Source organism: Eschrichtius robustus (assembly GCF_028021215.1).
Source record: "Eschrichtius robustus isolate mEscRob2 chromosome Y unlocalized genomic scaffold, mEscRob2.pri SUPER_Y_unloc_3, whole genome shotgun sequence".
Taxonomy (NCBI): domain Eukaryota; kingdom Metazoa; phylum Chordata; class Mammalia; order Artiodactyla; family Eschrichtiidae; genus Eschrichtius; species Eschrichtius robustus.
Window position 1 is genome coordinate 380,115 of NW_027175154.1, and position 13,445 is coordinate 393,559.

Below are 13,445 nucleotides of genomic sequence, written 5' to 3' on the forward strand. Positions count from 1 at the left end.
TGTGACGGAAATAGTGAAATGTGTGGCAACAATATGTACTTCTTCACATCACTTCTGTGGGATTTAGGAAATAAGGGAAACCTGCAAACATGATAGTCATGCTGCTTGTTCTGCTATAAGTAATAAAGTCATTGATCTTGTCCCTAGCTCCTCTTACCAGGATCCACTAAATACTGCATTCTATATGAAACTTGTCCAGGTTACAGAAATGTATTTACTTAGTAAAAATTGAGCTGCGAATTTTACAGGATGTATGTGCACTTAAGTAAAAACATTTACACCCCCACCCCCCAAAAAGGCTCACGTCTATGTATCAGCTATCAAGATTGTTCACGGGAGAAGGGAAGGCACGACGTAGGAGGCAAAAATAAGACCCAAAGGATTTTTATATGTAGGGTGCACTCTGATAGGGATTAGAACTTCCATTTTCCACTTACCATGCCTATCTGGTGATCTTGGGCAATTTACACTTTGTACATATTTTCTTTACAGAGAATCAAGAATGGTAATCTATGTCTTGAAAACTTCATAGAGTAATAAGTACTAACGACATCCCCATCATTAGCACACCTGCAATTGTATAATACATGGATGGATGCTTGCAGGTGGACCCAGAAGATGAACAAATAGAACCAAATGAATCCAGCAATATATTAAAAAATATTCTACACCAAGGCTAAGTGGCAGTTATCCCAAGAATACAATATTGTTTTAACATATAAAAATAAATTAACAAAATATTCCATATTAATAAAGAACAAAATCCACATGGTCACCTTAACATATCTCGCACGGATAACCAACAAGCTCTCATCTTACTCTCTCAAAGAGGTGGCTGGCCCACTGGATTCTACCGAATCGACAATTTTTCCCTCCTCAGTGCCCAGGGCCCTACAAGAAGACTGAAGGGCTCTGAAAGCTAGGAGGTAGTAAGAGGTGCTGCCCCAAACTGAGTGTCGGAGATTGCCCAAGCACGGAACAAAAGTCAGTCACAGCATTTTTTCCATTCAGGTCCATCTTCTCCCTGGCATTCCGAATCTGGAAAAAAAAGTGACATCGGATGTAGCATTCATACGGGTTTGTCGGCGGGTTAGAAATTCACATTGCCACAAAACCCAGCGATGCAAGTGAACATGTCAGTGTGACGGCGATGGGTCACCACACGCGATTAATCTGTGTTTAATACCTTCTTCGAATTAGTTACTCCTCGGGAGTCCCAGTCTCAATACCGTACTTTTTAATTCTGGCCCGTTCTCAATCCAGCTGTTCCCCTAAGGAGCTCCAGAACCGAAACGGCATGAGACCCATTACAGTCCGTGGAAGGGCACGCGCGACAATTACTGCTCCAACGCGCTTTGTTTACCATGTGGTCCCCACCCCTTTCCCAGCGGTGCAGAATCAAGGTGCCTCAGTCAGACTGATTTGCTTCCGGCTTTGGGTTAGAACTCTCTCCAGTTCCGGCTGAGTGAGGCCATGGGGGAGGGGAAAGGGAAAAAAAGGGAGGAACAGCTGACCGACAAGGAACTAGCAGGAGTAGGGGGAGAGGCCGAGAGGCGGGACTTGGCGGCAGAGCGTTGCGGGGATTGGTCCTCCAGGCTCCGGGTGGCGCTGAGGCTGGTGGGAATCTGCGCCGCGGCGGTAGCTACTGGCCCGGCGGTTTTTTTTTTTTTGTTTGTTTGCCGGATCCGCCATATTGAAGAGGACCGGGCCAGGCGACGGCCTGAGCTTCAACGTCCCCCCCTCTCCCTTACGGGAGACGGCCGCCTTAGCCCCTCATTTTGGTGTTGGTGTCGGCACCTAGGACTGCGTCGCAGCTTAGAGACCAGGCCCAAGAAGGTGAAGCCCCCGCTGCGGGAGGACTAAGGACGTGAAACAGGAGAATCTCACCACTTGGAGCGCCTCTAAGCTCAGAGACACGCCGGCGCGAGAAAAAAAGAGGTAAGAGAGCCACAGTGTGGAGGAGGACGGAGTGGGAACAGTGCCTTTTTCCTCACGCTGCGGTCTGGAACCTGGCAGCTGCAGTTTTTTTCCGTATTTGGGATGAGCTTTGCGTTTCTGTCAGCTATCACGTTGTCTGGTTTTGGGGTAAAAGCATCTGCGTTATGCAGTAAGTGGGCACGCCACCCGCACCTCCCCGGGGTCAATAAATGGATCTGTTCAGTATTTCTTCCCTTCTCCTTGCCGGGCCTGGAGATTTTTAGGCCCCCTCTTGTCCGCCCTAACTGGGTTGGAGTGTCCCTCACCGCTCTAAAGGGTGCGGATCCTCAGCTCTAGGAACATGTCCGTGTTTTGAAGTGTAAGGGAAAATGGCTGACGTCTCTGTCCCTCCCTCTCTTCTCCGGTACGCTTTTATCTGTGGCTGGAGCCTAACCACTCCACTGAAGGCCCTTGAGATACAGTCCTCAGAGGACCCTTGACGTATCCCCTCTCGCGCTTGCCACCAAACGCCATCACTGAGACCGAGTGATTCGGAGTAGAGCTAGGTTCCAGCTACGCCTGGCTATCAGATCTTGACGTTTGTCAATATTCCGAGATAGCCTCGGATAGCACACCAAAGTGGTGAGGGCTGAGGGGGGTGAAAGATGTTTAAATGACGAACTGTTCCAAACTAGGTTTTACTTTTTTGCTTTTTTCTGTTGCTAAAAAAATACTAGCTTCATTCAGTTTCTTAGTAGTAAAACTTCATTTTTGTTAATGTCAGCTATTACGTTTCAGATATATATGAAATTTTTCGTTTTTATGGAATATTAATGTACAGGTATTTCAGTTATTTTATGGAATTCTGTTAAAATGGTACTGAATATGCCACTGGGCAGTTTCTGCTACAGGTGTTTAAATATGAGTTTTTTTTAACTTAATTCAGCGAGTTTTAAATGTGGCTTAAATAGTCATGCTGTATTTTGAAAATGATATACTTTGTCACTTTTACTTAACCAGTAAACAAGTTCATCCTGAGAAGCCGTGTAACACTCGTATACGTACTCTCGGTCTTAGAAAACAATTTGGTATGCTTTGCTTAGGAAAGATCTTTTATTGGGTCTTATCATTAGAGATTTTGTCCTGAGTAAGCATTAGTTGACAAGAAGCCTTGATGCCTATCTTAAATTTAAAGACACATTTTTCTTGCTCTACTAATTCGATAATTAAAGCATGTAGTTTTAGTTTAAATGTTTTAAACTTGATTGTCCCAGTATTTGGGAACTATTTGCAATTATTGATTCAAAGGGCACCTGAGAATGTGTTGTATTTCATAAATTTCAAGATAAGATTTTTAAATTATAACTTTTTCCTCTTACCCTTTTCCCTTAACGATTTTAACACAAAAGTTTAACCTATCATCTTGATATTTTAATTATTATTATTTCTTCTTCTTGCTTGGCCCTAATAATATCTAATGTTTCTTCTGAAGTTGGAGAAAATTTGTGTAGTGACAGCATAACAGCAAAACATTACATTTGACAATCTTAAGTTCTCAAGTAATTTTTAAGACTAGGTTTTACTTTAAACCATATTAGTGGGTAGAGATGGGTTTTTTTCTTCTATGATTTTGAAATGCATTTTTAGATTTCAGTAAGATAAAGTACTTTTCATGCATAATTTTTGTTTTTTGTTTTTTTTTTAGATTATGTGTGCTTGCCTTTTTTTTTTTTCACACACACACACTGTATTTTATTTTTACAAGAGATAGACTGACACCAAGCATTGTACATGGATGACCACAACAAAAGCAACAATGATTGCAATTACCAAACATGAAACACACTCATACTATGTCATAATATTGACATTCAGTCCAGCAATCCTCCACTGTAACAGCTCCTTTACTTTGCAGTGAAAATTGATTTGTATATTCTTTGCCTCTGAGTCCTTGTGGGATTTTTTTTTTTTTTAATTCAGACAGAAAGTCACAAAAATTATACTCATCCTCATCAGTTCACTCAGTCCCATGTAATTGATTTTTTTTTTCATCTTGATCTTTTGTTAGCACTTTTATGAGTTCATCAGTTTTTCATTAGAGTTCTGAAAATGCTTATTCATTCAGTTCAGCAGTACAGTCAGTTACCAGAAACCTGTACTTGTCAGAGTCTTTTCCATGAATTTCTTGAAGATGAAAGCCTTTTATAGGAACATATTTGCAAAAGCATCAGAGTACACCCAGAACTGTCTGTAAATGACAAAAGACTTAAAAATGACCACTGTTAAAGATTTGATGAAAGTTCATAATAATGCAGTTGACAAGAAAATTAGTTATTTCTGAGATATACATTTTAAAGTAATAACTAGGATTATTACTTATAACATTATACCAGAACATATAAGATTTTTAGAAATTTCATGTAATGTCTGAAACATTTATATTAACATATTTCCATACAAATACAAATACAGGATTTTTAGAAATTTCATATAATGTCTGAAACATTTATATTAACATATTTCCATACATATTTCCACACAAATACAAATATAAGATTTTTAGAAATTTCATGTAATGTCTGAAACATTTATATTAACATATTTCCATACAAATAACCCAATGAAAGTTTAGTATTAGTTGTTTTGTTTGTTTGTTTTTTTATACTGCAGGTTCTTATTAGGCATCAGTTTTATACACATCAGTGTATACATGTCAATCCCAGTCGCCCAATTCAGCACACCACCATCCCCACCCCACCGCAGTTTTCCCCCCTTGGTGTCCATATGTCCATTCTCTACATCTGTGTCTCAACTTCTGCCCTGCAAACCGGCTCATCTGTACCATTTTTCTGGGTTCCACATACATGCATTAATATACGATATTTGTTTTTCTCTTTCTGACTTACTTCACTCTGTATGACAGTCTCTAGATCCATCCACGTCTCAACAAATGACTCAGTTTCGTTCCTTTTTATGGCTGAGTAATATTCCATTGTATATATATACCACAACTTCTTTATCCATTCATCTGTCGATGGGCATTTAGGTTGCTTCCATGACCTGGCTATTGTAAATAGTGCTGCAATGAACATTCGGGTGCATGTGTCTTTTTGAATTACGGTTTTCTCTGGGTATATGCCCAGTAGTGGGATTGCTGGGTCATATGGTAATTCTATTTTTAGTTTTTTAAGGAACCTCCATATTGTTCTCCATAGTGGCTGTATCAATTTTACATTCCCACCAACAGTGCAAGAGGGTTCCCTTTTCTCCACACCCTCTCCAGCATTTGTTGTTTGTAGATTTTCTGATGATGCCCATTCTAACAGGAGTGAGGTGATACCTCATTGTAGTTTTGATTTGCATTTCTCTAATAATTAGTGATGTTGAGCATCTTTTCATGTGCTTCATGGCCGTCTGTATGTCTTCTTTGGAGAAATGTCTATTTAGGTCTTCTGCCCATTTTTGGATTGTGTTTGTTTCTTTAATATTGAGCTGAATGAGCTGTTTATATATTTTGGAGATTAATCCTTTGTCCGTTGATTTGTTTGCAAATATTTTCTCCCATTCTGAGGGTTGTCTTTTCGTCTTGTTTATGGTTTCCTTTGCTGTGCAAAAGCTTTTAAGTTTCATTAGGTCCCATTTGTTTATTTTTATTTTTATTTATTTTTATTTTTTTTTAATGAAAGCTTCTTTATTTATTTATTTTTGGCTGTGCTGGGTGTCCGTTTCTGTGCGAGGGCCTTCTCTAGTTGTGGCGAGCGGGGGCCGCTCTTCATCGCGGTGCGCAGGCCTCTCACTGTCGCGGCCTCTCTTGTTGTGGAGCACAAGCTCCAGACGCGCAGGCTCAGCAGTTGTGGCTCACGGGCCCAGCTGCCCCGCGGCATGTGGGATCTTCCCAGACCAGGGCTCGAACCCGTGTCCCCTGCATTGGCAGGCAGGCTCCCAACCACTGCGCCACCAGGGAAGCCCCCATTTGTTTATTTGTGTTTTTATTTCCATTACTCTAGGAGGTGGATCAAAAAAGATCTCGCTGTGATTTATGTCAAAGAGTGTTCTTCCTATGTTTTCCTTTAAGAGTTTTATAGTGTCCAGTCTTATATTTAGGTCTCTAATCCATTTTGAGTTTATTTTTGTGTATGGTGTTAGGGAGTATTCTAATTTCATTCTTTTACATGTAGCTGTCCAGTTTTCCCAGCACCACTTATTGAAGAGACTGTCTTTTCTCCATTGTATATCTTTGCCTCCTTTGTCATAGATTAGTTGACCATTGGTGCGTGGGTTAATCTCTGGGCTTTCTATCTTGTTCCATTGATCTATGTTTCTGTTTTTGTGCCAGTACCATACTGTCTTGATTACTGTAGCTTTGTAGTATAGTCTGAAGTCAGGGAGTCTGATTCCTCCAGCTCCATTTTTTTGCCTCAAGACTGCTTTGGCGATTTGGGGTCTTTTGTGTCTCCATACAAATTTTAAGATGATTTGTTCTAGCTCTGTAAAAAATGCCACTGGTAATTTGATAGGGGTTGCATTGAATCTGTAGATTGCTTTGGGTAGTATACTCATTTTCACAATGTTGATTCTTCCAATCCGAGAACATGGCATATCTCTCCATCTGTTGGTATCATCTTTAATTTCTTTCATCAGTGTCTTATAGTTTTCTGCATACAGGTCTTTTGTCTCCCTAGGTAGGTTTATTCCTAGGTATTTTATTCTTTTTGTTGCAATGGTAAATGGGAGTGTTTCCATACTTTCTCTTTCAGATTTTTCATCATTAGTGTATAGGAATGCAAGAGATTTCTGTGCATTAATTTTGTATCCTGCAACTTTACCATATTCATTAATTAGCTCTAGCAGTTTTCTGGTGGCAGTTTTAGGATTCTCTATGTATAGTATCATGTCATCCGCAAACAGTGACAGTTTTACTTCTTCTTTTCCCATTTGTATTCCTTTTATTTCTTTTTCTTCTCTGATTGCCGTGGCTAGGACTTCCAGAACTATGTTGAATAATAGTGGTGAGAGTGGACATCCTTGTCTCGTTCCTGATCTTAGAGGAAATGCTTTCAGTTTTTCACCATTGAGAATGATGTTTGCTGTGGGTTTGTCATATATGGCCTTTATTATGTTGAGGTAGATTCCCTCTACGCCCACTTTCTGGAGAGTTTTTATCATAAATGGGTGTTGAATTTTGTCAGAAGCTTTTTCTGCATCTATTGAGATGATCATATGGTTTTTATTCTTCAATTTGTTAATATGGTGTATCGCATTGATTGATTTGCGTATATTGAAGAATCCTTGCATCCCTGGGATAAATCCCACTTGATCGTGGTGTATGATCCTTTTAATGTGTTGTTGGATTCTGTTTGCTAGTATTTTGTTGAGGATTTTTGCATCTATGTTCATCAGTGATATTGGTCTGTAATTTTCTTTTTTTGTAGTGTCTTTGTCTGGTTTTGGGATCAGGGTGATGGTGGCCTCATAGAATGAGTTTGGGAGTGTTCCTTCCTCTGCAATTTTTTGGAAGAGTTTGAGAAGGATAGGTGTTAGCTCTTCTCTAAATGTTTGATAGAATTCACCTGTGAAGCCATCTGGTCCTGGACTTTTGTTTGTTGGAAGGTTTTTAATCACAGTTTCAATTTCATTACTTGTGATTGGTCTGTTCATATTTTCTGTTTCTTCCTGGTTCAGTCTTGGAAGTTATACCTTTCTAAGAATTTGTCCATTTCTTCCAGGTTGTCCATTTTATTGGCATAAAGTTGCTTGTAGTAGTCTCTTAGGATGCTTTGTATTTCTGCGGTGTGTGTTGTAACTTCTCGTTTTTCATTTTTGATTTTATTGATTTGAGTCCTCTCCCTCTTTTTCTTGATGAGTCTGGCTAATGGCTTATCAATTTTGTTTATCTTCTCAAAGAACCAACTTTTAGTTTTATTGATCTTTGCTATTGTTTTCTTTGTTTCTATTTCATTTATTTCTGCTCTGATCTTTATGATTTCTTTCCTTCTGCTAACTTTGGGTTTTGTTTGTTCTTCTTTCTCTAGTTTCTTTAGGTGTAAGGTTAGATTGTTTACTTGAGATTTTTCTTGTTTCTTTAGGTAGGCTTGTATAGCTATAAACTTCCCTCTTAGAACTGCTTTTGCTGCATCCCATAGGTTTTGGGTCGTCGTGTTTTCATTGTCATTTGTCTCTAGGTATTTTTTGATTTCCTCTTTGATTTCTTCAGTGATCTCTTGGTTATTTAGTCACGTATTGTTTAGCCTCCATGTGTTTGTCTTTTTTACGTTTTTTTCCCTGTAGTTCATTTCTAATCTCATAGCATTGTGGTCAGAAAAGATGCTTGATATGATTTCAATTTTCTTAAATTTACTGAGGCTTGATTTGTGACCCAAGATGTGATCTATCCTGGCGAATGTTCCGTGTGCATTTGAGAAGAACGTGTAATCTGCTGTTTTTGGTTGGAATGTCCTATATATATCAATTAAATCTATCAGGTCTATTGTGTCATTTAAAGCTTCTGTTTCCTTATTTATTTTCATTTTGGATGATCTGTCCATTGGTGTAAGTGAGGTGTTAAAGTCCCCCACTGTGATTGTGTTACTGTCCATTTCCTCTTTTATAGCTGTTAGCAGTTGCTTTATGTATTGAGGTGCTTCTATGTTGGGTGCATATATATTTATAATTGTTATATCTTCTTCTTGGATTGATCCCTTGATCATTATGTAGTGTCCTTCCTTGTCTCTTGTAACATTCTTTACTTTAAAGTCTATTTTATCTGATATGAGTATAGCTACTCCAGCTTTCTTTTGATTACCATTTGCATGGAATATCTTTTTCCATCCCCTCACTTTCAGTTTGTATGTGTCCCCAGGTCTAAAGTGGATCTCTTGTAGACAGCATATATATGGGTCTTGTTTTTGTATCCATTCAGCCAGTCTATGTCTTTTGGTTGGGGCATTTAATCCATTCATGTTTAAGGTAATTATCGATATGTATGTTCCTATGACCATTTTCTTAATTGTTTTGGGTTTGTCTTTGTAGGTCCTTTTCTTCTCTTGTGTTTCCCACTTAGAGAAGTTCCTTTAGCATTTGTTGTAGAGCTGGTTTGGTGGTGCTGAATTCTCTTAGCTTTTGCTTGTCTGTAAAGCTTTTGATGTCTCCATCAAATCTAAATGAGATCCTTGCTGGGTACAGTAATCTTGGTTGTAGGTTCTTCCCTTTCATCACTTTAAGTATATCATGCCACTCCGTTCTGGCTTGCAGAGTTTCTGCTGAGAAATCAGCTGTTAACCTTATGGGAGTTCCCTTGTATGTTATTTGTCGTTTTTCCCTTGCTGCTTTCAATAATTTTTCTTTGTCTTTAATTTTTGCCACTTTGATTACTATGTGTCTCGGCGTGTTTCTCCTTGGGTTTATCTTGTATGGGACTCTCTGCGCTTCCTGGACTTGGGTGGCTATTTCCTTTCCCATGTTAGGGAAGTTTTCGACTATAATCTCTTCAGATATTTTCTCGGGTTCTTTCTCTCTCTCTTCTCGTTCTGGGACCCCTATAATGCAAATGTTGTTGCATTTAATGTTGTCCCAGAGGTCTCTTAGGCTGTCTTCATTTCTTTTCATTCTTTTTTCTTTAGTCTGTTCTGCAGCAGTGAATTCCACCATTCTGTCTTCCAGGTCACTTATCCGTTCTTCTGCCTCAGTTATTCTGCTATTGATTCCTTCTAGTGTAGTTTTCATTTCAGTTATTGTATTGTTCATCTCTGTTTGTTTGTTCTTTAATTCTTCTAGGTCTTTGTTAAACATTTCTTGCATCTTCTCAATCTTTGCCTCCATTCTTATTCCGAGGTCCTGGATCATCTTCACTATCATTATTCTGAATTCTTTTTCTGGAAGGTTGCCTGTCTCCACTTCATTTAGTTGTTTTTCTGGGGTTTTTTCTTGTTCCTTCATCTGGTACATAGCCCTCTGCCTTTTCGTCTTGTCTGTCTTTCTGTGGATGTGGTTTTTGGTCCACAGGCTGCAGGATTGTAGTTTTTCTTGCTTCTGCTGTCTGCCCTCTGGTGGTTGAGGCTATCTAAGAGGCTTGATGGGAGGCTCTGGTGGTGAGTAGAGCTGACTGTTGCTGTGGTGGTCAGAACTCAGTAAAACTTTAATCCACTTGACTGTTGATGGGTGGGGCTGGGTTCCCTCCCTGTTGGTTGTTTTGCCTGAGGCAACCCAACACTGGAGCCTACCTGGGCTCTTTGGTGGGGTTAATGGCAGACTCTGGGAGGGCTTACGCCAAGGAGCACTTCCCAGAACCTCCGCTGCCAGAGTCCTTGTCCCCACAGTGAAACAGAGCCACCCCCCGCCTCTGCAGGAGACCCCCCCAACACCAGCAGGTAGGTCTGGTTCAGTCTCCCCCAGGGTCATTGCTCCTTCCCCTGGGTCCCGATGCGCACACTACTTTGTGTGTGCCCTCCAAGAGTGGGGTCTCAGTTTCCCCCAGTCCTGTCGAAGTCCTGCAATCAATTCCCACTAGACTTCAAAGTCTGATTCTCTAGGAATTCCTCCTCCCATTGCTGGACCCCCAGGTTGGGAAGCGTGACGTGGGGCTCAGAACCTTCACTGCAGTGGGTGGACTTCTGTGGTATAAGTGTTCGCCAGTCTGTGAGTCACCCACCCAGCAGTTATGGGATTAGATTTTACTGTGATTGCGCCCCTCCTAGCATCTTACTGTGGCTTCTCCTCTGTCCTTGGACATGGGGTATCCTCCTTGGTGAAGTCCAGGGTCTTCCTGTCAATGATTGTCCAGCAGCCAGTTGTGATTTTGGTGCTCTCGCAAGAGGGAGTGAGAGCACGTCCTTCTACTCCGCCATCTTGGTTAATCCTCCGGATAATTTTTGTTTGATGAAGTATTTCTAATGCAGCTTACTCTGAAATTGGATATTTGTAATGAAATTTCAACATTCATTTATTGTCTAGCTGGACAAAATCACACTTTCAGCTTTTTAGTGTTTTCACATTAGTTTCAGCATTTTAATTTGGACACATTTCTTTTTTTGCTGTGTGTGCGTTAAAGGATTTGTCCTTACAGATTGGAATGACAATTGTGTCTTTTGGTCATCATGTAAGTTAATTTTTTAACAGCTTTAGTGAGGTGTATTTTTTACATACCATAAAATTTACTCTTTAACACATACAGTTAGGCAATTTACATACCATAAAATTTACTTCTTTAACATATACAGTTAGGCATAAATTTACAGTGCTGTAAAAACAACAGACCAATCCAGTTTTTGAATATTTCCATCACTCTAGTTACTGCCGTTTACCTGCAGACATGCAGATCCTCAGATCCCACTCCCCCCACCTTTTGTTTGTAGTCCCAGGCAATTTCTAATCTACTTTTTAATCTCTAGAATTGCCTATCATGGATGTTTCAGATAAATGGAATCATAAAATATGTGGTCTTTGTATCTGACTTCTTTCACTTAGATAATGTTTTTGAGGTTTATTCATATTGTAATGTGCATCTGTGTGCTATGGACTTCAAGTAAAGCTGTTACAAACACTAATTTTCAAGTCTTGGTGTGTGAATAATACATTTTTGTGTTGGGTAGATACCTGGAAGCAAAGTTATTGTATTGTAAATTTATGTTTAACTTAAACTGCGCAATGGTTTCACAATTGTTTCCAAAGAGATTGCCCCCATTTTATTTCCTACCAGGAGTTTATGAGGTTTCCAGTTCATTTTGAGTACATTTTGACTTTCTGGTTATATCCATTCTAGTGGGTGCGTTGTGGTATCTTTATTGTGGTTAATTTGAACTTCCTTACTAACTAGTTATATTGAGCATATTCTCATGTACTTATCAGCTGTTTGCAAATTTTCTTTGGAGAAATGTCTGTCTAGACTCTGCTCATATTTTAAATTAGTTTTTTTTTAAATTGCTGTTTGCTTAGGTTTTATTTTTTCTGTGATACATGACTTGCAATATTTCTCCTAATCTGTGTTTTCTCTTTTCACTTTCTTTATGGCATGTTTTGAAGTGAGTAGTTTCAAATTTTGATGAAGTTCAGTTTATTGTTTTTCTTTCTTTTAAAATTAATTAATTGCTGTGTTGGGTCTTCGTTGCTGCACGTGGGCTTTCTCTAGTTGTGGTGAGTGTGGGCTACTCCTCCTTGCGCCACATGGGCTTCTCATTGCGGTGGCTTCTCTTGTGGAGCACGGGGTCTAGGCACACAGGCTTTAGTAGTTGCAGCACGTGGGCTCAGTAGTTGTGGGTTGCGGGCTTAGTTGCTCCGGGATCTTCCAGGAGCAAGGATTGAACCCGTGTCCCATGCATTGGCAGGAGAATTCTTAACCACTACGCCACTGGGGGGGGGGGGTCCCTTAATGTTTTTCTTTTTATCACTTTTCAGTCTAGCCAAGAAATGCTTGCTTAACTGAAGGTCATAAAGATTCAGTCGAATTTCTTTCCTTAAGGATTTTATATTTAAAGTACTTAGTTTGTAATCCGTTTTGGGTTAACTTTTGTGAACTGTGTAAGTTAAGAACCCAAATTCATCTTTTATGTGGATATCCAGTTGTTTCAGTACAGGTTGATCAAAAGACTTTTCTTTCGCCCTTGAATAGTCTTGGCATCCTTGTTAACAATTATTTGACATATTCAAAGGTCTTACAAGTTCTGGACTGTCAGTTCTGTGCTGTTGATCTGTCTGGTGTATCCTCACACTAGCAATGGGTAAATTAATTTATATTCTAAATGACAGTGACAGTTAAATTTTGTTTTAAATTGTGGTAAAATACACTACTAAGTCCAGATTATATGTATGTTATTTAAATTGTATTAAAACATACATAAGAAAATTTAGCACTTTCCTGTTCTCAGTTATACCATTTAGTGACATTAAGTACATTCATTCACATTGTTATGCAGCCACCACCATTCATCTCCAGAACTTTATTCATCTTGTAAAAGTGAAACGATACCATTAAACAATAATAATTTCCCCTTTCTCCTAGCAACTACCCTTCTACTTTTTGTCTCTGTGAATTTGATTACATACCTCATATGAGTGGAATCATAAGTTATTTGTCCTTTTGTGACTGGCTTATTTCATTAACATAACGTCCTCAAGGTTTATCCATGTTGTCACGTGGGTCAGAATTTACTTTTTCTAAGGCTGAATGGTATTCCACCGTGTGTGAATACCATATTTTATTAATCCATTCATCTGTCAGTGGGTAATTTGGTAATTGGTTACACCTCTTGGTGATCAGGAGTAATGATGCAGTGAACACAATTTTGGAAATACCTGTGTGAGCCTCTGCCTCTGTTCTTTTGCATATACACACAAAAGTGAGATTGCTGGGTCATATGGTAATTCTATTTTTTTTATTTTATTTTATTTTATTTTTTGAGATACTACCATTTCATTTCTGCTAATATAATTGGCTATTGAAGGTTGTAAGGTTATTGATCACCTTTTTCTTGTCTTTTTCCTTAAGTAGCTATTATTGGGAACTTCTGATGAGTCTGGTTAGTTTTGACCTGACC

At 39.2% G+C, this 13,445-nt stretch overlaps 1 protein-coding gene across 4 annotated transcripts in view; it reads left to right on the forward strand.

The window, feature by feature from the left end:
• Positions 1–1,693: 1,693 nt before the first annotated feature.
• LOC137757680 (ubiquitin carboxyl-terminal hydrolase 9X-like) overlaps positions 1,694–13,445 on the forward strand; it is a 145,547-nt gene continuing 133,795 nt past the window's right edge. For all 4 annotated transcript variants that reach the window (XM_068534289.1, XM_068534290.1, XM_068534291.1 and 1 more), the window contains exon 1: positions 1,694–1,938. The gene's annotated coding sequence lies outside the window, so the exon portion shown is untranslated. The remainder of the gene's footprint in view (positions 1,939–13,445) is intronic.